Consider the following 22,448-nt stretch of genomic DNA (forward strand, 5'->3'; position numbering starts at 1 on the left):
CCCTACCTTCCTGCTATGCTGGTGCAATGTCAGATCTTACACGCTTATTAAAGAACCATGTCAAATCATAGATCAAACGAGGCCCGTCGGCATTACTCTGAAAGTGAGTGTGAATGCCTTACAATTACTGACAGATGACGGACTAAAGTTGAAAAATCATTTGGTTATTAAAAACGTATCATGTCACTATGGCCCTAAGAATCATTCCTGAGATTATCTACTCTCCACATTAAAGGACTTACAATGTTACAGTTTAAATTAGAAAACTTCAATTTGGTCTTATCAAGTTTAATAAACCATCCCTTCTCTGCCTATAAACCGACTAGAATTTATGGATCCAACTAATCAGATTTATTACGGCTAGGTTTTACTCATTTTGTACTTGTTATTATAGACATGTCATTTTTATGTTTACTGTCAACAAGAAAAAACAAAAACCCAACAACATCCTACAGGCAGTAAAATTCCAGGCATGGTGGTTATGTATTGTCATCACATTCTCACCATCAATGGCATTCAAAAGCCGCATTTCTCTTTACAAATTACATGTATATGATTCGATGAGCTAGTTGCCTGACTTCATATCAACGGTTGAGTTGCTCATCTGAGAGTTGCAGCCTGCACTATCTTCGCAAAAAGCACCAGATAACACCAAATGAAAGAAACAAACAGAACAGTTTGCGTGACGGGAGCAGGGGGATTCATTGCGCCGTGGCTTGTCAAGATGCTCGTCAAAAGAGGCTACACCGTGCGAGGAGTAGTTCGCACCAACCCAAACGGTATGTAGGCTTACCATATAATCAGTTTAATTATTTGTTTATTTCTTCATGGAGCTAGGGTTTCTCATGGTATTTGACATGTACATATGATGGATGGAAGTATGCACATCTTAGAGCGGTTGAGATTTTCTGTTTTAATTAAATTTGACAAAAATCTCATGTATGTGATAACAATAGGATTAGTTGCTATATTAGGTCCATTATCTTTTGAGGAGGAGTTAATGCATTCTATATTTGTTGTGAGGGAATTTATGATTCAGTTTTATACTGCAACTATAAGAAATGTAATCCCGTAGAGGATTGTGGTAGAGTGTAGGGAAAATAGGGTGAGCTGAGAGTATGTGTGAAAAATTAAAATTGTTGTAATCTCGTGTTGAACAATAAGATTGCCGATGCCTCTGTTCTCGTGGACGTGGCCTAGATTGGTTGGGTGAACCACGTTAAATCTGTGTTATGGTTTTGTGATTTTTTAATGTGTTATGTATGTTTGTTTATTTTATTTCCACTATGCATTATATAGTCTAACAAGTGGTATCAGAGCGGCGCAGCGGAAGCGTGGAGGGCCCATAACCTATAGTTCTCTGGTTGTGGAGCTAGTGCGTGTGATAGAGCTACTGAAGGTGGAGTTTTGGCGATTGGCGCGGTTTCGGCAGAGACAGTCGCGCTAATTTCTGACAAAGATCGAGTTGACGCGTTTTATTTTTGGAACAGACGCGCCAGTGGCACGGATCCGAGTTTAATACTCGCGCCAGAGCGCCAGTATCTCGATTGGCGCGGAATCGACGGGTTTAAGCGTGCCAATATTTTGTCACTTACACCGTTTTTGTTCCAGCGCGGATAGTCTGCTGTCAAAGAAGCGCCAACGTGCCAAGCGAGAATCGCTTTGGTAAAACTGCAATTTTGTTATTTGTTTTTTATTTGTAATCTGCAGTTTGTACAGCAGAGGGATTGTATGATAAGGTAAAGGTAGCACAGTAGAAGGCAAAGGCATTTTTTGTTAGACATTAACTTTATTTATTAAGTTGGAATTGGAGATTCAATTTGTTACAACATGGCAAAAACTCAAAGTGCTCGTTTTGAGATTGAGAAGTTCAATGGAAAAAATAACTTCGAAATCTAGAAAGTGAAGATGTATGATCCACTTGTGCAACAAGGCATGGCGAAGGCGCTGTTGGGAAAATCCAAACAACCTTACACCATGACAGATGATGAATGGAATGAATTGGATGGAAGATCTTTGAGCGGTATTCGACTGTGTTTGGTGGATGATGTTTTGTTTAACATCGTGTCAGAGAAAACTGCTACTGGTTTGTGGACAAAGCTTGAGAAGTTGTACATGACAAGATCCTTGATCAATAGGATTCTTCTGAAGTGACAATTGTACAGTCTGCGCATGAAGGAAGGTACAGCTATTACTGATCATTTAAATGTCTTTAATACTCTTCTGGTGCAATTAGAAAGTATAGAAGTAAAATTTGAATCAGAAGATAAAGATATAACTTTATTATGCTCGTTACCCAATTCACGGGATCATTTTGTTACTTCTATAAGTCTTAGTACATCAGAAACCCTTGAATTTGATGATGTTGTTGGAGCTTTATTGTCCGAAGAGACAAGGAAGAGGTCAAATTCCGAAACCTCTACATGAGAAGCAATGATGGCTAGAGGTCATTCTAGAGAAAGACGCTCCAGTAAGAACAGCGACTCGCGTTCAAAATCGAAAGGGAAGAAGAGTAAGGTAAAGTGCTGGTTTTGTCGCAAATCGGGACATTTGAAGAAGGACTGTTGGAAGAGACAACAAGCATCCAAAGAAGACTCTTCACCAGCGAAGCAAGAAGCAAACACGACAAATACAGGTTCGGCATCCAAGACAGGTATGAGCGATGAAGTGTTATCAGTTGATTTGTCTAGTCATGATCAACATTGGCTGTTAGACTTTGGTGCATCAAATCACATGTGTATTCATAGGGAATGGTTTAAAACTTATAAACCAGTCAATGATGGAGTATTTTACATGGGAAATGAAGTCACATGTAACATTGTGGGAATTGGAACCGTTCAGCTTAAAATGTTTGATGGGACAAATAAAATTTTAACTGATGTAAGACATGAACCGGAACTAAGGAAAAACCTCATTTCATTAGGAGTATCGGACACAAATGGATATAAAACCTTTATTCAAGGTGGAGTAATGAGAATTTATAAAGGAATTTTACTAGTAATGAAAGCAAAGAAGGTTGGAAATCTTTTTCAGTTAGAAGGAAGAACAGAGTCAGATTATGTTCCTATAGTGTCTGAAAATGACAGTAATTCCATTCGTTTATGGCATCAAAGGTTGGGCCATATGAGCGAAAGAGGTTTAAAGATTTTATCTGATCATAAGTTACTTCCTAGTCTAAAGTCTGTTAAGTTAGATTTCTGCAAACATTGTCTGTTTGGGAAACAAAACAAGCAGAAGTTTCAAACTGGAAAACATACTAGTGAGGGAATCCTTGATTATATCCATTCTGATGTTTGGGGTCCATCTCCTATAACCTCATATGGAGGTTCGTCATATTTTGTATCTTTTATTGATGATTTCTGTAGAAAAGTATGGGTCTACATGTTAAAGAAGAAGTCTGATGTGTTTACAGTTTTCAAGCAGTTTAGAGCATTAGTTGAAAACACCATTGGAAGAACTATTAAATGTTTAATAACTGACAATGGTGGTGAGTTTACTTCAAAGGAATCCGATAATTATTGCCAGGAAGCTGGGATCGAAAGACATAAAACCATTGTATATACTCCTCAGCAAAATGGAGTTTCTGAATGCATGAACAAGACTCTTTTAGAGAGAGCAAGAAGTTTGCTGAGTAACGCCAATTTGCAGAAGGAATTGTGGACAGAAGCGGTTGATACATCTTTCTATTTGATAAATCAATCACCATCAACTGCAATAGGATGCAAAATTCCTCAAGAGGTATGGAAAGGTCATCCTTGTGATTATTCTAAACTGAAAGTTTTTGGTTGTGATGCATATGCTCTAGTTCCAAAACATCAGCGTTCTAAATTAGATCCTAAATAAAAAAGATATATCTTTGTTGGATATTATGATGGGACTAAGGGATACAGATTGTGGGATCCTACTACTCACAAGATCATCATTAATAGAGATGTTAAATTTAATGAATCCTCACTTGAAAGTTTAGATGTAGATAATAAATTGAAACAGGATAATGTATCTAAGCTTCAACACATTCAGTTTGAAACCAGTTCAAATATTGATGATGATCAAGATGAACATGGTTCAGATGTTAGTCATGAACAAGTTTCAGATGTAGATCATGAACATGTTTCAGATGCAGACCATGAAGAAGTTCCTACAGATAATAATCAACAAATTGTGGAAGTACCAGAAACATCTTTAAGGAGGTCCACGAGAATTAAACGTCCTCCTAGAAGGTATGATGATTATGTTACTTCAGTTGCTTTAACCGCTAAAGATGATTAAACTTTGTGCTATCAGGAAGCTGTAGAAGGTTCTAAAAGTGAAAAGTGGAAAGAAGTTATGAAGGACGAGATGATGGCATTAGACAAGAATGACACATGGGATCTGGTAGAACTTCCTAAATACAGAAAAACTGTGGGATGTAAATGGGTGTACAAATTGAAAAGGGGTGTTGGTGGTTCAAAGGACAGGTACAAAGCAAGGCTGGTTGCGAAAGGTTTTTCTCAGAAAGCAGGCATTGATTTTCATGAGATCTTTTCACCAGTTGTAAAAATTGTTTCAGTTCGAATTGTATTAGCATTAGTTGCCTTACCTGATTTAGAATTACAATAACTAGATGTTAAAACTGCATTTTTACATGGACATTTAGATGAGGAGATTTACATGGAACAACTGGAAGAATTTTTTCAAGATCACAACAAGAAATTTGTCTGCAGGCTCAAGAAATCATTGTATGGTCTGAAGCAATCGCCTCGACAATGGTACAAGAAATTTGATTCTTTCATGTTGAGTCAGAATTATATTAGAAGTGAATATGATCATTGTTTTTATTTTAAGAAATTAAGTAATGGCATGTCCATTATCTTAGTGTTATATTTTGACGATATGCTTTTAGCAAGCAAAAGCATAACAAAGATCAACAGGTTAAAGGCTCAGATGGCTAGGACATTTCATATGAAAAATCTAGGAGCAGCAAGACAAATTTTGGGCGTGGAGATTTTCATAGACAGGAGCAATGGTAAGCTGTGGCTATCACAACAGAAGTATATTGAGAAAATACTCTTGAGGTTTGGTATGAACAATGTGAAGCCTGTTTTAGTCCCTTTAGCTTCCCATTTTAAGCTTTCTTCAAGTTTATGTCCTAATACAAATGAAGAAAAGGAATATATGTCTCGAATTCCATATGCCAATGTAGTAGGTTGTTTAATGTATGCGATCGTTTGTACTCGACCAGATATTTCACATGCAGTTGGGGTTGTTAGCAGGTATATGGCAAATCTAGGAAAAGAACACTGGTCAGCGGTGAAATGGGTGCTTCAGTATTTGAGAGGCACAAGTGATTATTGTATCACTTATAATAGAAGTAGTGAATTTGTTTGCAGATATGTTGATTCTGATTTTGCAGGTGATTTGGATAAGAGAAGGTCAACTTCAGGGTATGTCTTTACTCTTGCAGGTGGAGCTAATAGCTGGATGTCAAAGCTACATAATATTTTTGCTTTATCCACTACTGAAGCAAAATACATAGCTGCTTCACATGCTTGCAAAGAAGCGGTTTGGTTGAAAGGTTTGATTGGTGAGTTTGGTAGGCTACAGGACAACATCAAGTTATTTTGTGATAGTCAAAGTGCAATTCATTTGGCTAAGAATCCGGCCTATCATAGTAAATCTAAGCATATACCTATCAAGTACCATTTTGTAAGACAGGTTATCACTGAAAGGGGTGTTTCTCTTGAAAAAGTGCATACGAAGGAAAACTGTGCAGACATGTTCATGAAACCAGTTTTGTTAGAGAAGCTACATTGGTGTCTGGCTTCTCTTGGCTTGCAGAAAAGATAAAAATAATAAACGAACATGGCATCAGGCTAATTGTTTTCAAGGTGGAGATTGTTGGGATTTTCTGTTTTAATTAAATTTGGCAAAAATCTCATGTATGTGACAAAAATAGGATTAGTTGCTATATTAGCTCCACCATTTTTTGAGGAGGAGTTAATGCATCCTATATTTGTTGTGAGGGAATTTATGATTCAGTTTTATACTCTAGCTATAAGAAATGTAATCCCGTAGAGGATTGTGGTAGAGTGTAGAGAAAATAGGGTGAGCTGAGAGTATGTGTGAAGAATTAAAATTGTTTTAATCTCCTGTTTAATAATAAGATTGTTGATGCCTCTGTTCTAGTGGATGTAGCCCAAATTGGTTGGGTGAACCACGTTAAATCTGTGTGTTATGGTTTTGTGATTTTTTAATGTGTTGTGTATGTTTGGTTATTTTATTTACGCTGCATATTGTTTAGTCTAACAAGAGCGTTGCAAGGAGCAAAAGAGAAGCTTGAGCTTGTGAGAGCTGATATTCTCGATTGCCAGAGCTTAGTAGTAGTCATCCGAGGCTGCGATGGTGTATTTAATGTGGCTACCGCTATGAGCAACAACCTCGTAATTAATTATTTAGTTTGCGCCCATCAATTTAGTTGTAGTTTAAAATGACGTCAAGCAACTGTATTAGTCTTGTGGCCATTTGGCTGTTAGATATTGTTAACCATTGTAGTTCACCGATGGGCTTAGGTCCGTACATGATGGACGTAATTATATGCAGGAAGAGGTAATAGTGCCAGCGGTGAAAGGAACGAAGAATGTGATGGAGGTTTGCGCAGAACATCTTCTATCGATGCTGTTTACCTGGGCCCTCACAGAAACCCATTGGCCATAGTTGATGAGGGTTGCTGGAGAAATTTGGACTACTGCATACAGACCATTGTATTTATTACTTTCTTTGGATGAATACACTATTCTCAATATATGTAGAAATATCAAGTTGGATCGTATGGATTTGGGCTAACTGTATTACTTGGTTTTGTTCATTAATTGCAGAACTAGTAGTTGGAATTACTACACACCTACATGCGGACTCATAGTTAGAGCATGGGAATACATGCTAGATTTATTCTGCATGATTTATTCCCTGATTTTCTCCTTCTTTCACCCCGCAACTGGTTAGTTCTTCTACATGATTTACTCCCTGATTTTCTCTTTCTTTAACTCCGCAACTGGTTAGTTCTTTTGCATGATTTACTCCATGATTCGCTCCTTTCACTCCACAATTGGCTAGTTCTCTCGAGAAGTTGTTGTAGGTGTTGAGTCTTCTCATTGATCACCACTATGGTGCATTACCTTGGGATCTTCACCCAGTAATGCTATATCATAAGAATTGTAACCTATTTTCTAATGAATCATTCTTTTGTTCTTTCGATTTTCTTTTAGTGTTTTTGCTCTACAAAGCTTTGTGTTCAGCCTTTACTAGCTGGATTCATCTATGTAGGTTTTCTAACACATTTACATGGTATCAGAGCCCACAGGTTGCTAGATAAAAGGTGCACCAGTACTTTATTTTGCAGGTATTACAGGTTGGAGATCGAAGATCAACAGAAAAATGGAGTTTCGCAAAGCATCGATCCTAACACCATACAACTATCATGAATGGAAGGACCAAATGGCTCAATACCTTCATCAAGAAGGGTTGTACAGGATTACCATGGCTGCAAAAGTGGAACCCACTTCAGCCATAGAGAAATCCAAGTACCTCAACTGTATGGATGAGGCCGACGGATCCATATGCATGTGCATCTCTCCGGAGTTGCAGTTTCATCTATCTGTCTGCAATACTCCCAATGAGATTTGGAAGAGGGTTGAAGAACTCTATGGGAAACAGGATGAGATGAAAGGATATCTGCTCGAAGTGGAACTGCTGTCATTGGATCCATGGAACTATGACAGAATTCAAGACTTCTTCACCAAATATAATGATCTATTGTTGCAACTCAAGGGTTGTGGAATTGACAAATCCAAGGAGGAGAGTCGCCAAATTCTCTCTTTTATGTCAATGCTCAGACCGGAATAGTCCGTATTTGTGTCTACATTTCATTCAATAAGGCTCGCAACAGGTAAATACTACACTATGCCTTCTCTCAAAGAGTTCATGGAGTCCCTTACTTCTGAGCAAGATAAACTCATTGGCATGGGGAAAATCAGACCTCCAAAAGTGCATGCACTTGATATGCATGATGGCAACCACAATAAAAATCATAAATCTGATTCAAATCAAAAAAATCAGTAGCAAAAAGACAATGGAAAAGCGCATTCCCATCCGAAGAAGGAAGGGTACACCAAGCCCTTCAATGACTCCTCCGACTCGAGAAATGAGAAAGGGAAGAAAGGAAACATATGCACCTGCTGTCAAAGAGGATTCCATCCAGAATCCACTTGAATGAAGAAACAAATTGACCAAATGGCAGAAATCCTTCAAAAGCACAACCTTGGAGACCACATCCCTCAAGGCGCCAAGAAGAAAACTAAGGATCTGCCATATGGGAAAGGTAACAATTTTTATGCTTTAGTTGCAATTAATTCTTCCCCTGATGCATGGATTATAGATTCTGGTGCATCACATCATATGGCTGCTGCAAAGGAAGTCTATTCCACTTTGGATGCATGCAAATGACCTTCCATCCTCATGGGAGATGACTCACATACTAAGGTCACCAGAAAAGTTAGAGTGGAACTTTTACATGGAAGCTTTGAAGATGTGCTTCATGTTGCAAAACTTTCGGTAAACCTGCTTTCGGTTTATCAGATCACTCATTCTGGCACCAGAAAGAGAGTGGAATTCACTCCATATGCAGTAAACATATATGACCTACATAGAAGCTCCAAAATTGCAACCAGTGAAGTAAACAATGGAGTCAGACTGTATACATTTTCTGAATTTATTGAATCTCAATCCTCTTTATTGCTTACACATGCTGATGATAGTAGTAGGCTTTGGCATGAGAGGTTTGGTCACTTAAATTATAGGTATATGCAACAGCTAAGCAAGCATGAGATGGTGGAAGGCTTGCCAAATATCAGTTTCTCCAAAGGAGTTTATGAAGGGTGTGTCTTTGGCAAACATCCTAGAGAGAAGTTTGACACTGGCAAGACTCACAGAGCATCCTCTCCTCTAGATCTGATCCATGGTGATCTCATGGGGCCTTTTCATCATCCTTCCATCAACAAAGCAAGGTATTTCCTTACATTTATTGATGATTTATCACGATATACTTGGGTGTATCTTCTCAGGAACAAATCTAAAGTTTTTGTGCACTTTGAAGATTTCAAAGCACTAGTTGAGACACAGTCAGAGAGAAAGATCAAAGCCCTCCATACAAACATTGTGGGGGAATATGCTAACACAACACTTAAGAACCATTTCCTTCAGTCTGGCATATAGTTGTAGTACACAGTTCCATACAATCCGCATCAGAACAGAGTTATTGAGAGGAAAAGCCGATCTCTCAAAGAGATGGCTTCATGCATGTTACATGCTAAGTCACTCCCTCATAAGTTATGGGCTGAAGCACTTAATTGTGCTAACTACATTCAGAACAGATCTCCTCATAGGTCTGTTAAGGATCAGACCCACTTTGAGGCTTGGAGCAGCACTGAAATAGAGGTCAACCACTTCTGTGTTTTCGGCTCCCGAGCATGGGCCAGAATCCCCTCTGAAAAGAGGAAAGCTCTTGATCCGCAGAGCATTGAGTGCATCTTTGTTGGATACCCTAATGGTGTGAAGGGATATCGACTCCTGATTTCCCCTACGGACAAGCTCATCATTGAGCAAAGTTTCAAATTTGAGGAAATTCGCTCGCATGCACCTCAATTGCCGCATGCAGACACTTTTTATCTACCTCATGTCTGAGATGATGACTCAGTACACTTAGATGCAAATACAGAGCATGCAGATGCCACTCTAGAGCATGCATATGGAAAGATAGAGTCTTCAGATACAAATCCAGTGCGTGCATATGATGATCCACATCTAAGCCCAGATCGGGCTTCGAGCAGTGAATCAAATTCCCCTATCACAAATAAAAAAACAAAGAGTTTACGTGAGATATATGCACAAGTCCACCCAACTGCTAGAAATGGTCTTGTGGGGGATAATTCTGATTTGCAGAGGACTAGCTTAGAGTTTATTGAGCCTCCTCTTGTCCTCACTACCACTGAACCATCGCCATCCTAGCATTGTCATTTGGTTCAGTCTTCTGATCCACAGTCTTATGTTGAGGCTGTTGGGCATCCATCTTGGGAGTCCACCATGGAGGAGGAGTATAACTCCCTCCTCAAGAACCAAACCTGGGACCTGGTCCCCTTCCTTCCCGAAGGAAGCTTGTCTGATGCAAATGGGTCTACAGGACCAAGAGTGCTGCAGGTGGGAAAATCACCAGACGAAAAGCAAGGCTAGTAGCTAAAGGCTTCCAACAAGTGCATTGCATTGATTATGACAAGACCTTTGTTCTAGTAGCAAGGATGGATTCCATATGCCTTACACTTACCATTGCGGCTGCCCAGGGGTGGGAAGTACATCAGATGGATGTGAAGAATGCCTTTCTTCATGGAGACCTATCTGAGGAGATCTACATGGAGCAGCCACATGGCTTCATTCATGATTCATCTTTGGTCTGCAGACTGAAGAAATCTCTCTACGGCCTTAACCATGCCCCGAGAGCTTGGTATGAGAAGATGGATTCTTTTCTCTTATCACAAAACTTTGAAAGATATAAGTCTGATCTGAATGTTTACATGCTCAAGACACATGATTCTCTTCTTATCCTAGTTTTGTATGTCGATGATCTCCTAATCACCGGCAGCTCGGCTTTGGCCATTGCTACATTCAAGAGGGCCTTGCATGATAGGTTCTTGATGATGGACATGGGTCCATTACACTTCTTTCTTGGTCTTGAGATTAGCCAGGATGCCATACGCATCAAACTCTCTCAGGCTAAGTATGCATGGGATCTCCTCGAGAGATTTCGCATGACTGACTGCAAGCTAGCACCGACTCCTTTTCCTTCTGGGGTCCGCCTTGAGGATGGAGGTGCCACTCCATTAGTTGACAACACTCTCTCCTGATAGCTAGTGGGGAGCTTATTGTACCTCGCCCACTCCAGACCAGATCTCTCATATGTAGTAGGGGCAGTTTACAGATACATGCACGAGCTGTATGAGCTATACTGGAATGCTGCCAAGCGGATGCTCTGATATGTGCAGGGAACCATCATCTTCGGGATTCAATATGCATTATGCACTGCATTGAATCTCCTTGGCTTCACAAATTTTTATTGGGTGGGAGACAACATTGATCGCAAGTCCACCTCTGGATATGCACTCAATTTAGGATATGGCCCTATCTGTTGGTCGAGTAAGAAGCACGATGCTATTACTCTCTCTTCAACAAAGGCTGAGTACAAAGGAGTAGTCAACATCACCATTTAGGCTCTGTGGCTACAGCACTTCCTCATTGAGTTGGGCATGTAGTTCCACCAGCCCATTGTCATCTGGTGTGACAACCAGAGCACTCTCAAATTTTGCAGGGATCCAGTACAGTGGCAGCAGATGAAGCACATAGAGATCCATATGCACTACATCAAAGACTTAGTACATGATTGGGTCATTGATTTGCAGTTTTTTCCTTCAACAGAACAGACTACAGACATCTTCACCAAGACATTCACTGAGCAGAAGTTTTTCTGTCTGCACGATCGTCTTGCAGTGAAGGACACAGTTGCTTAGCAACTATCTTTTCTTCCTCTTTTCTTTTGATTACATTGTATTTTGAGGGGGGATTTTTCTCACAAGGTTTTCCCTCTTTCCTCAATTTTAGTACAAGTTGCATTGTATTTTGGTGACCTTTGGCCTCAGTTGCCAAGGCCCATTTTCTATTTTTCCCCATAGTGGTGTTTAGAGGGGGTGTTGGAAGTACTACAAACCTACATGCGGACTCTTAGTTAGAGCATAGGACTACATGCAAGATTCCTTCTGCATGATTTACTCCTTGATTTGCTCCTTCTTTAACTCCGCAACTAGTTAGTTCTTCTGCATGATTTACTCCCTAATTTGCTCATTCTTTAACTCCACAACTGGTTATTTATTCTGCATGACTTACTCCCTAATTTTCTCTTTCTTTCACTCCACAACTGGCTAGTTCTCTCCAGAACTTATTGTAGGTGTTGAGTCTTATCATTGATCACCACTATGGTGCATTAGCTTGGGATCTTCACCTAGTAATGCTATATCATGAGCATTGTAACCTATTTTCTAATGAATCATTCGTTTATTCTTTCGATTTTCTTTTAGTGTTTTTTCTCTGCAAAGCTATGTGTTCAGCCTTTAGTAGCTAGATTCATCTGTGCAGGTTTTCTAACACATTTACATTGGTATTGCTATGCCAAAACCTTGCAAAGAGAGATTAGCATGGGAGGTAGCCAAGAAATTTAATTTAGAGTTGGCAGTGTTGAATCCTCGCGTGGTTTTAGGTCCGAATTTGAAGTCCACCATGGACATTGGCACTGCTCATATTATGAAATACTTGACAGGTAGGTAAAGCTTTCTATATAGTTACACGATTACCAATTTAATCAGTGAGGATCGATGCCAGGTTTAGCGAAGACGTATGCGAACTTAACTCAGGTATATGTGGATGTGAGGGATGTTGCAAAGGCTCATATTTTAGTGTATGAAACGCTCTGAGGCAGCGGCCACAAATATATGTGCGCAAAATGCAACATACACCGAGGAGACCTCATCGACATGTTGGCCAAACTGTGCCCACACTGTCCACTCCATACCGAGTATGCACCCGCAGCCCTTTTGCATAATATATATTTAAATATATTTATTTTCAAATTATATATATATATATATATATACACACGAATCAAGAAAAATAAACACTGTAATTTTCTGCACCATCATTCACGCAAGTGTGCAGACCAGATAAATCCATGGAAGCAGCCATATGAGTTTTCCAACCAGAAGCTAAAGAATTTAAAATTCTCATTTACACCTATGATAAAGAGTGTAGCTGACACCGTCGAAAGATTACACAAAAAGGGGTTAGTTCAACACCATCTTTCAGGGTGGGATGACAAGTACGGCAGCCGCCCGCTATTGTCTAGGATTTGAGAAACGGAATGATACAAGTTAATCATGTATATATATTTCTACAAGCTTTACAAACATATAACGTACTTAGATGCTCACTAGGATTTGAATTATTACTTCTCTATCATACTAGTTAATATTTCAAGGCGGCCTACATTGTAATACTCAGCTGAATAATGAAGATATCAATTCGGAATTGGGATAGTATTTGTATGTGTTATTATCTATATATATATATATATATATATATATATATAAAGAAAAAGAAGGTTTCTTTTATATAAGGGAAAAGAGTGTACATATAGTTGATGATGGATCATGTCTTTTTTTCATCCTGAACATAAAAATAGAATTTTTACCTATACTTGGTTTATAAACAAAAGTGGAAAATTTGTAGGATACATTATGTTTGAAAATACATTTGGTGTTTTACATTTATAGAAATATTTCTCAAAAATCATGATAACTCTGGTTAATCAAAATCTAAGATATATAGATCAGGAAATAGGTATGCTTCCGGAATCAACTCTAGTGTGGTGTCTTGCTTTTAAGAAGCATAGTGGATCCATGAGAGACAGACACACCTCTCTTGGCAAGCATGTCTGCCATGGTATTTTGCTCTGGGTATAAGAGATTCGTTAAAAAAAACGCCCTATGGATCGAATAAGCTTCATCTAATGGGAGATCGATGGTGGTCGAAAGCAGGTGAGCCTTGAGTCTCCTAATACTTCTATGTCTTTGATGTTGAGCCATGGTGCCAAGAAAAGTAAACCCTAGAGAGAAATGATTTATGAGCCTGCCCATGCATCCTTCTCACAAAAAATGGAAATAATGTCACGCTTCCTTAACAACGAGAGAAAATTTTTCCACACATCCTCTTTTCTTGGATCCAATCTTAGTTGTCCCCCAATACAGTGTATCTGATATCTACTTTCTTATGCTCAAAGATCCTTCTATTTCTGCAATTCCAGATGCCCCATATGATGTAAAATGGTAAGGAGAAGAATTTCTTGTGTGAAGTGAACCAAAGCTTGAAACATGCCTCCAGGTTGTGGTGTGTCCAACTCCCATCGATCTGGAAAATATTGAGAAAAAAAAGTCAGATCTCTAATGCAGTAGAATAGTTTAAAAGTAGGTGAGACACATCCTCCTAGTTTTGCATGTAGAAAGGATAGATGCTAGGACTGTAGAAGCCTCTACGAGAGAGGTTTTCCCATGTGAGTATTTTAGCCAGTGAAAACATTTATGTTTTAATGGAATCTTCCACTTCCATATCTTGTGGAGCCAATGTGGTTCTTTATTAACAGGTGTTGAGTTAGAGATGAACTTGTAAATTTCGTTGATCACAATATGGTTCTGATTGGTTTTCCCAATCCAGGGAAATCTATCTATCTTCCTCTTCAGTGAGTTGAATCCAAACAACATCAACCTGTCTGATGTATTGGTGCCATGCTGTAGCCAATGTACCAAAGTGATGAATGTCTACAACCCAAATCCAAGATTGGATGTAAGGAGATGTAGTTCTATGAGATACAATATGAGATATAGAGTACATACCTCTACTGTGCAGATGATGAAAGAGAGGAGACTGTTGAGAATGAGAGCCCAATAGTCCTTTAATGATGTGCAGACCCGCATCTGTCATGTTACCATTTCCTACTTCCCAACATAGACCAGCGAATAGCCAGTGTCTATTTCTGATCATGCTTGGCCAAATACAAGAGGAAGAGGATGATGAACAAGCCCCATCTTTAATCCAGTCTTCTAGATACTTATAAGCCATATACTTTCCTCAATAATCTGTGACGAGATGCCACTACCACTCAGTCCTCTCCACAGACTCTTACAGATTAATGTCGTGTTGAAAGATAAAGTATGTAGGATCCCAGTGTTAGTTTGACAAAAAATTATGTAATTTTGGGTAAAATGTAACTAGTCAGTTCTATACCGAAATGTTAGTTATGTAACGGAGGTCGATGGTATAAAATTAGTGAATGCCCGAGAAATGAATGTGTGTAATTCTTTCCTATTATTTCTCCTATTCTACCAACAAGTGGACCTTTTGAAGAGCTACTTTTCCGCCATCGATCACATGTCTCAAAAAATGACACCTTACGTCAATGTGCTTGGTTTTGTTGTGATACACAGTGTTTGTAGAGGGAGATAGGTGGAGTAGAACCTTAGCTATGTTTGCCTATGTGGCTGCGTCTAGTGTGAAGGGAGGTCGTGAAGACCAGACTTCAGTGCTGTCTGCATGCTGGAGTGTCAATCCCTTACCCGGCTGCGATTAGCATTCGTAGAGGGAGATAGGCGATGCAAAACCCCGACTAAGTTTGCCTGTGTGCCTGCGTGTAGTGTGAAGGGAGGCCGTGAAGACTAGACTCCAGTCTTGTCTGCGTGATGGAGTGTCAATCATCTGCCTGCGTGAGGAGCACATGTAAGAAAGGAAGGGTGGCTTGCGTGAAGACCAGAACGCCACTACCCTCTGTGTGCTGGAGCAGAGATAGCTGGAACTGTGGTGATGTTGTGTACCAGAGATCGAGGAAGTCTGACCGCTGCCCAGAAGAAAATGCTGGTGAATCTGCCTGATTGCTGAGACGTTGTGTGCCCGTTGCCGAGAAGAAAATGTTGGTGAATCTACCTGATTGCTGATTACTGAGACGCTGTTTGTTGTAACTTTTTTCTACGTATTGGTTGAAGAAGCCAAAGCCAACTCGAAGAGCAGGTGCTGGTCAAAGTTGCGTGAGAGACTAGGTATTATTTTTTTCCATCAATTGTTAAATAAATTCTGGGTTTATTAAAGGGTTTTCTTTTAATCGAAAAAAAACAAAGGCTTTCCCTGAAAAATATTCAACAAAATTTTGTAGGGTTTTAAGTCAATTTGTTGAAATTTTCAAGAAAATTGAAGTAGGAAGAGTTAAAACTTCGAAATCCTTTGTTGGAATTGGAAATCTTTTTGTTGGAAGAAGACAATTGAAATTTTTTTTTTAAGAAACCCTAGACTGAAGATTGAAACCTTAGAAAATGGCCAAGATGTTGAATGCAAAATTCAAGGTGGAGAAATTCACTAGAAAGAGCAATTTTTCTCTTTGGAAAATGAAGGTTAGGGATCTGCTTGTGCAACAAGGGTTGCACAAGGCATTGGATGGGGCAACTAAGAAACCTACAACAATGACTACTTCAGACTGGGAGGACTTGGATGCCCTAGCTCTCAGTACCATCCAGTTATGCCTAGCGGATGAAGTTCTCTTCAATATTGTTGAAGAGACTACAGCTTCAGGATTGTGGGAAAAACTCGAAAAACTCTATATGAAAAAGTCATTAACCAACATAATTTATCTGAAAAGACAATTATACAGTCTTCGAATGAAAGAAGGTTCAAAAGTTGCAGAACATTTGAATGTTTTTAATACACTAATATGTCAATTAACATATATGGAAGTTAAAATACAGGAAGAATATAAAGAAATAGCCTTGCTGTGTTCTCTGCCTGAATCCTGGGATCAATTTGTAACTTCAATCAGCTTGAGCATTGCTGATTCTTTGAATTTTGAATCAGTCGTGAGAGCTCTCCTGTCTGAAGAAGTACGAAGGAAATCTAACACTGAAACAACTGCATCAGAAGCCATGGTAGGTAGAGGATGCTCAAAGGAAAGAGGAGAAAAACCAAGGGGGTCTTCCAGATCGAAATCGAAGGGAAAGAAGTGTAAGGCAAAATGTTGGAACTGCAATAAAATTAGACACTTGAAGAAGGACTGTTGGAAATGAAAGTAATCCGAAAACCTGAAGAAGGAAGCGAATAAGGCCGATTTAGGTATGATAGACGAAGTTTTATCTGCTGAAGAATTATGTATGATAGATGAAACTTCACCTGAATGTAATGTCTCTCAGGGTTTAGATAGCTGGCTGTTAGACTCTAGTGCTTCGCATCACATGTGACCACATAGAAATTGGTTTACTTCATATAAAAATGTAAATGGTAGTTCTGTTTTTATGGGTAACAATGTGTCATGTAAAACTGTTGGGATGGGAGATATCAGGATTAGGATGTATGATAACACAGTTAGAACATTAACTAGTGTTAGACATGTACCTGAATTGAAGAAAAATTTGATTTCTTTGGGAGTGTTCGATTCAAATGGTTATAAGTTTACAAGTAAGGATGGCGTGTTGAAAGTCTTTAAAGGATCCCTTGTGGTTATGAAGGCAGAAAAGATCAGAAATCTTTACAGGTTAAAAGGAAGTACTCAGGTTAGTGAAGTAGTGGCTGCATCAGAAAAGGAAGAAGCAAGTACTCGTCTATGTCATCAGCGATTGGGTCATATGAGCGAGAAAGATCTTCAGATACTTATGAAACGTAAATCTCTTCCTGATCTGAAATCCTTGAAATTAGATTTCCGTAAACATTGTGTGTATGAAAAATAGTGTAAACAGAGATTTAAAGTTGGAAATCATAATAGTAAAGATGTTTTAGACTATATTCATCATGATCTGTGGGGACCATCCCCTGTTGTGTCATATGGAGGTGCACTGTATTTTTTAACGTTTATTGATGATTACTCCCGTAAAGTTTGGGTCTATATGCTAAAAATGAAAGCTGATGATTAAATGTCTTTCAACAATTTAAAGTAATGGTAGAGAAAAGAATAGGCAAATCTATTAAGTGTTTAAGAACTGATAATGGTGGTGAGTTCACTTTAGTTGAATTTGAACAATACTGTAAGGATGAGGGAATTATTAGACACAAAAAGGTTTTTTATACTCCTCATCAAAATGGTGTTGTTGAGCATATGAATCGAACTCTTATGGAAAGAGCCAGAAGCATGATCAGCAATGCTAACTTGCAAAAGGAGTTGTGGGTAGAAGCAGTATCTACTAGTTGTTATTTAGTTAACAGATCACCTTCAGTAGCAATTGATTGTAAAATTCCTAAAGAAGTTTTGACAGGTCAGTCTTGTGACTATTCACATTTGAGGATATTTAGTCGTGATGCTTATTCTCTTATTCCAAAAAATTAGCATTCAAAATTAGATCCAAAGTCAGAATGTTATGTCTTTGTTGGTTATGACTATGAAGTGAAAGGATATAGGTTGTGGGATCCTACATTGTGGAAGATAGTCATTAGTAGAGATGTAACATTTGATGAATCCTCTCTTTTAAAATGAAATGTTGAAATAATTGGATGGGAACAGGTATCGCCAAATCAACGAGCTCAGTTGGAGGCTAGACCTTTTAGTGATAGTCGAAAGGAAGTAGAGACTTCTGGAGAAAAAGGTGTTGAAAACACAAAGGAAGCCATTGAAGCTTCTGAACGAGTGCAAGTTTCTGAACTAGTTCAGCAACCAGTCACTCTAAGAAGGTCTACAAGGGAAAGGAAAACTCCCAAGAGGTATGAAGATTCTGCTTCATCTTTTGCTTTGATTACTAAAGATGGGGAACCTTCTTGTTATCAAGAAGCAGTAGATTATATAGATAGTGAAAAATGGAAAATGGCTATGGAAGAAGAAATGGGCTCCTTAGCCAAGAACAATACCTGGGATCTTGTAGAGCTTCCTGAAGGGATAAGTGTTGTTGGACGCAAATAGGTCTTCAAGCTGAAATAGAAAGTTGATGGAAGTATCGAAAGGTATAAGGCGAGACTGGTAGAAAAAGGGTATTCTTAGTTTGAAGGTATATACTTTCATGAGATTTTTTCTGTAGTCGTAAAACTTGTTTCTATTTGTACTGTGTTCACACTAACTGTGTTACTTAGTCCTGAGTTAGAACAGTTAGATGTTAAAACAACTTTTCTACATGGTGATTTGAACGAAGAGATATATATGGAACAATCAGAAGTTTTTGTACAAGGTCGTAGGAGAAGATTAGTTTGCAAGCTCAGGAAATCATTGTATGGTCTAAGGCAGTCTCCCAAACAATGGTACAAGAAGTTTGATTCCTTCATGGTGAGCCAGAACTTTATATGAAGTGAGTATGATCATTGTGTACACATCAAAAGATTCAATGGCATATTCATTATCTTAGCTTTGTATGTGGACGATATGGTTATTGCAGGCAAAAGCATGGAAGAGATCAACAGGTTAAAGGCTCAACTCTCTAGGACATTTGATATGAAGGATCTTGGAGTAGCAAAACATATCTTGGGCATGGAGATACACAGAGACGGGAAAAATGGTAAGCTTTGGTTATCAAAGCAGAAGTATGTGGAGAAAGTACTTGAAATGTTCTCGATGAACAATGTGAAACCTGTTAATGTTCCACTAGCTTCCCATTTTAAGCTTTCCTTGGTTTTGAGTCCTAGAGCTAATGAGGAAAAGCAGTATATGTCTCATGTACCATATGCAAATGTTGTAGGCAACTTAATGTATGTGATGGTATCTACAAGACCTGACATTTCACCTGCAATTGGAGTTATCAGCGGGTTCATGGAAAATCCAGGTAAAGAACATTGGAAAGTAGTGAAATGGGTGCTTCGATATCTAAGAGGCACAAGTGACCATTGCATCATCTTTAATGGTAGTGAAGGATCAGTCTGCGGAAATGTAGATGCTGACTATGCATGTGATTTGGACAAAAGAAGATCTACTACAGGTTATGTCTTTACTCTTGTAGGTGGAGCAATTAGTTGGATGTCAAAGCTTCAAGAAATAGTTGTGTTGTCCAATACCGAAGTTGAATATATAGTTGCTTCAGATGCCAGTAAAGAAGCAATCTGGTTAAAGGGTTTGCTCGATGAAATTGGAAAAACGCAGGAGAAAGTGAATGTACTTTGCACAGTGAAAGTGCTATTCACTTGGCTACAAACCCTGCGTATCACAGCAGAACCAACCACATTGATGTAAGGTATCATTTTCTGAGACATGTGATCGATGGCGGAAAAGTAGCTCTTCAAAAGGTCCATACATGAGAGAATTGTGCAGACATATTCACAAAGCCAGTTACAATAGAGAAGCTATGCTGGTGCTTAGCTTCTCTTGGCTTGCAGAAAAGATGATGAATGGGCATGGGCAAGGGGTTAGGAAAATTGTTGTCAAGGTGGAGTTTGTTAGTTTGACAACGAATTATGTAATTTTGGGTAAAATGTAACTAGTCAGTTCTATACCGAAATGTGAGTTATGTAACAGAGGTCGATGGTATAAAACTAGTGAATGGCCGAGAAATGTAAGTGTGGAGAATCATTGTTCAATTAATAGAGATTCCAATCCCTTGCCCCATGCATGTTTCCTTGACACCCTGTCGAGGTTTTACCACGTAAATCCTGTGTGTCTATTTCAGTGTGTTTGGTTTCCAGTTAGTTATGTTGTTTTCTTAGTTTCCAGTTAGTTATGTTGTTTTCTTGGTCAATCCCTTGCCCGGCTGCGATCAGCATTCGTAGAGGGAGATAGGCAGAGAAGAACCCCGACTACGTTTGCCTGTGTGCCTGTGTCTAGTGTGAAGGGAGACTGTGAAGACCAGACTCCAGTGTTGCTTATGTGTTGGAGTGTCAATCATCTGCTTGCGTGAGGAGCACGTGTAAGAAAGGAAGGGTGGCCTACGTGAAGACCAGAACGCCACTACCCTATGCGTGCTGGAGCAGAGATAGCCAGAACTATGGTGTTGTTGCATACCAAAGATCGAGGAAGTCTGACCACTGCCCAGAAGAAAACACTGGTGAATCTACCTGATTGCTAATTGATGAGATGCTACGTGCCTACTGCCCAGAAGAAAACACTGGTGAATCTGTCTGATTGCTGATTGCTAAGACGCTGCGTGCTGTACTTTTTTTTTTTGCGTATTGGTTGAAGAAGACAGAACCTTTTTTTCTACGTATTGGTTGAAGAAGCTAGAGCCATCTCGAAGAGCAGCTGCTGGTCAAAGCTACGTGAAAGATCGGGTATTAATTTTTTTTCCAGCAATTGTTAAATAAATTCTAGGTTTGTTAAAGGGTTTTCTTTGAATCGAAAAAAACAAAGGTTTTCCCTAAAAAATATTCAGAAACATTTTGTAGGGTTTTAAGTCAATTTGTGGAAATTTTCAAGAAAATTGAAGTAGGAAGAGTTAAAACATGGAAATCCTTTGTTGGAATTGTAAATCCTTTTGTTGGAAGAAGACAATTGAAATATTTCTTTTAAGAAACCCTAGACAGAAGATTGAAACCTTCGAAAATGGCCAAGATGTCGAATGCAAAATTCAAGGTGGAGAAATTCACCGGAAAGAGCAATTTTGCTCTTTGGAAACTGAAGGTTAGGGATCTGCTTGTGCAACAAGGGTTGCACAAGGCTTTTGATGGGGCAACTAACAAACCTGCAACCATGACTATTTCAGACTCAGAGGACTTGGATGCAAGAGCTCTCAGTACCATCCGGTTATACCTGGCGCATGAAGTTCCCTTCATAATTGTTGAAGAGACTACAGCTTTAGGATTGTGGGAAAAACTCAAAAAACTCTATATGACAAAGTCATTAACCAACAGAATTTATCTGAAAAGACAGTTATACAGTCTTGAAATGAAATAAGGTTCAAACGTTGCAGAACATTTGAATGTTTTTAACAAACTAATATGTCAATTAACAAATATGGAAGTTAAAATACAAGAAGAAGATAAAGCCATAACCTTGTTGTGTTCTCTGCCTGAATCATGGGATCAGTTCGTCAATTCAATCAGCTTGAGCACTGCTGAGTCTTTGAAGTTTGAATCAGTCATGGGAGCTCTCTTGTCTGAATAAGTATGAAGGAAATCCAACTCTAAAACATCTACATCAGAAGCCATGGTAGCTAGAGGACGCTCAAAGGAAAGAGGAGAAAAACCAAGGGGGTCTTCCAGATCGAAATCGAAGGGAAAGAAGTGTAAGGAAAAATGTTGGAACTGCAATAAAATTGGACACTTGAAGAAATATTGTTAGAAACGAAAGGAATACAAACACCCGAAGAAGGAAGCGAATCAGGTCGATTCAGGTATGATAGACGAAGTTTTATCTGCTGAAGAATTATGTATGATAGATGAAACGTCCCCTGAATGTAATGTATCTCAGGGTTTAGATAGTTGGTTGTTAGACTCTGGTGCTTCGCATCACATGTGCCCACATAGAAATTGGTTTACTTCATATAAAAATGTAAATGGTAGTTTTGTGTTGATGGGTAACAATGTGTCATGTCAGACTGTTGGGATGGGAGATATCAAGATTAAGATGTATGATAACACAGTTAGAACATTAACTAGTGTTAGACATGTACCTAATTTGAAGAAAAAATTTATTTCTTTGGGAGTGTTGGATTCAGATGGTTATAAGTTTACAGGTCAGGATGGCATCTTGAAAGTCTTTAAAGGAGCCCTTGTGGTTATGAAGTAGAAAAGGTTGAAAATCTTTACAGGTTAAAAGGAAGTACCCAGGTTAGTGAAGCAGCAGTTGCGTGAGAAAAGGAAGAAGCAGGTATGCGTCTATGGCATTAGCAATTGGGTCATATGAGTGAGAAAGGTCTTCAGATTCTGATGAAATGTAAATATCTTCC

The 22,448-nt window shown here is 38.9% G+C and overlaps 1 pseudogene; it reads left to right on the forward strand.

Moving 5' to 3' along the window:
- The first annotated feature begins 517 nt into the window (after positions 1–517).
- On the forward strand, positions 518–15,253 carry LOC149188878 (cinnamoyl-CoA reductase 2-like; annotated as a pseudogene).
- Positions 15,254–22,448: the final 7,195 nt, after the last annotated feature.

The sequence above is a fragment of the Pinus tabuliformis genome, chromosome 3_1, assembly GCF_031772625.1.
Source record: "Pinus tabuliformis cultivar Carrire ecotype Pingquan chromosome 3_1, CPIR1, whole genome shotgun sequence".
Lineage (NCBI taxonomy): Eukaryota > Viridiplantae > Streptophyta > Pinopsida > Pinales > Pinaceae > Pinus > Pinus tabuliformis.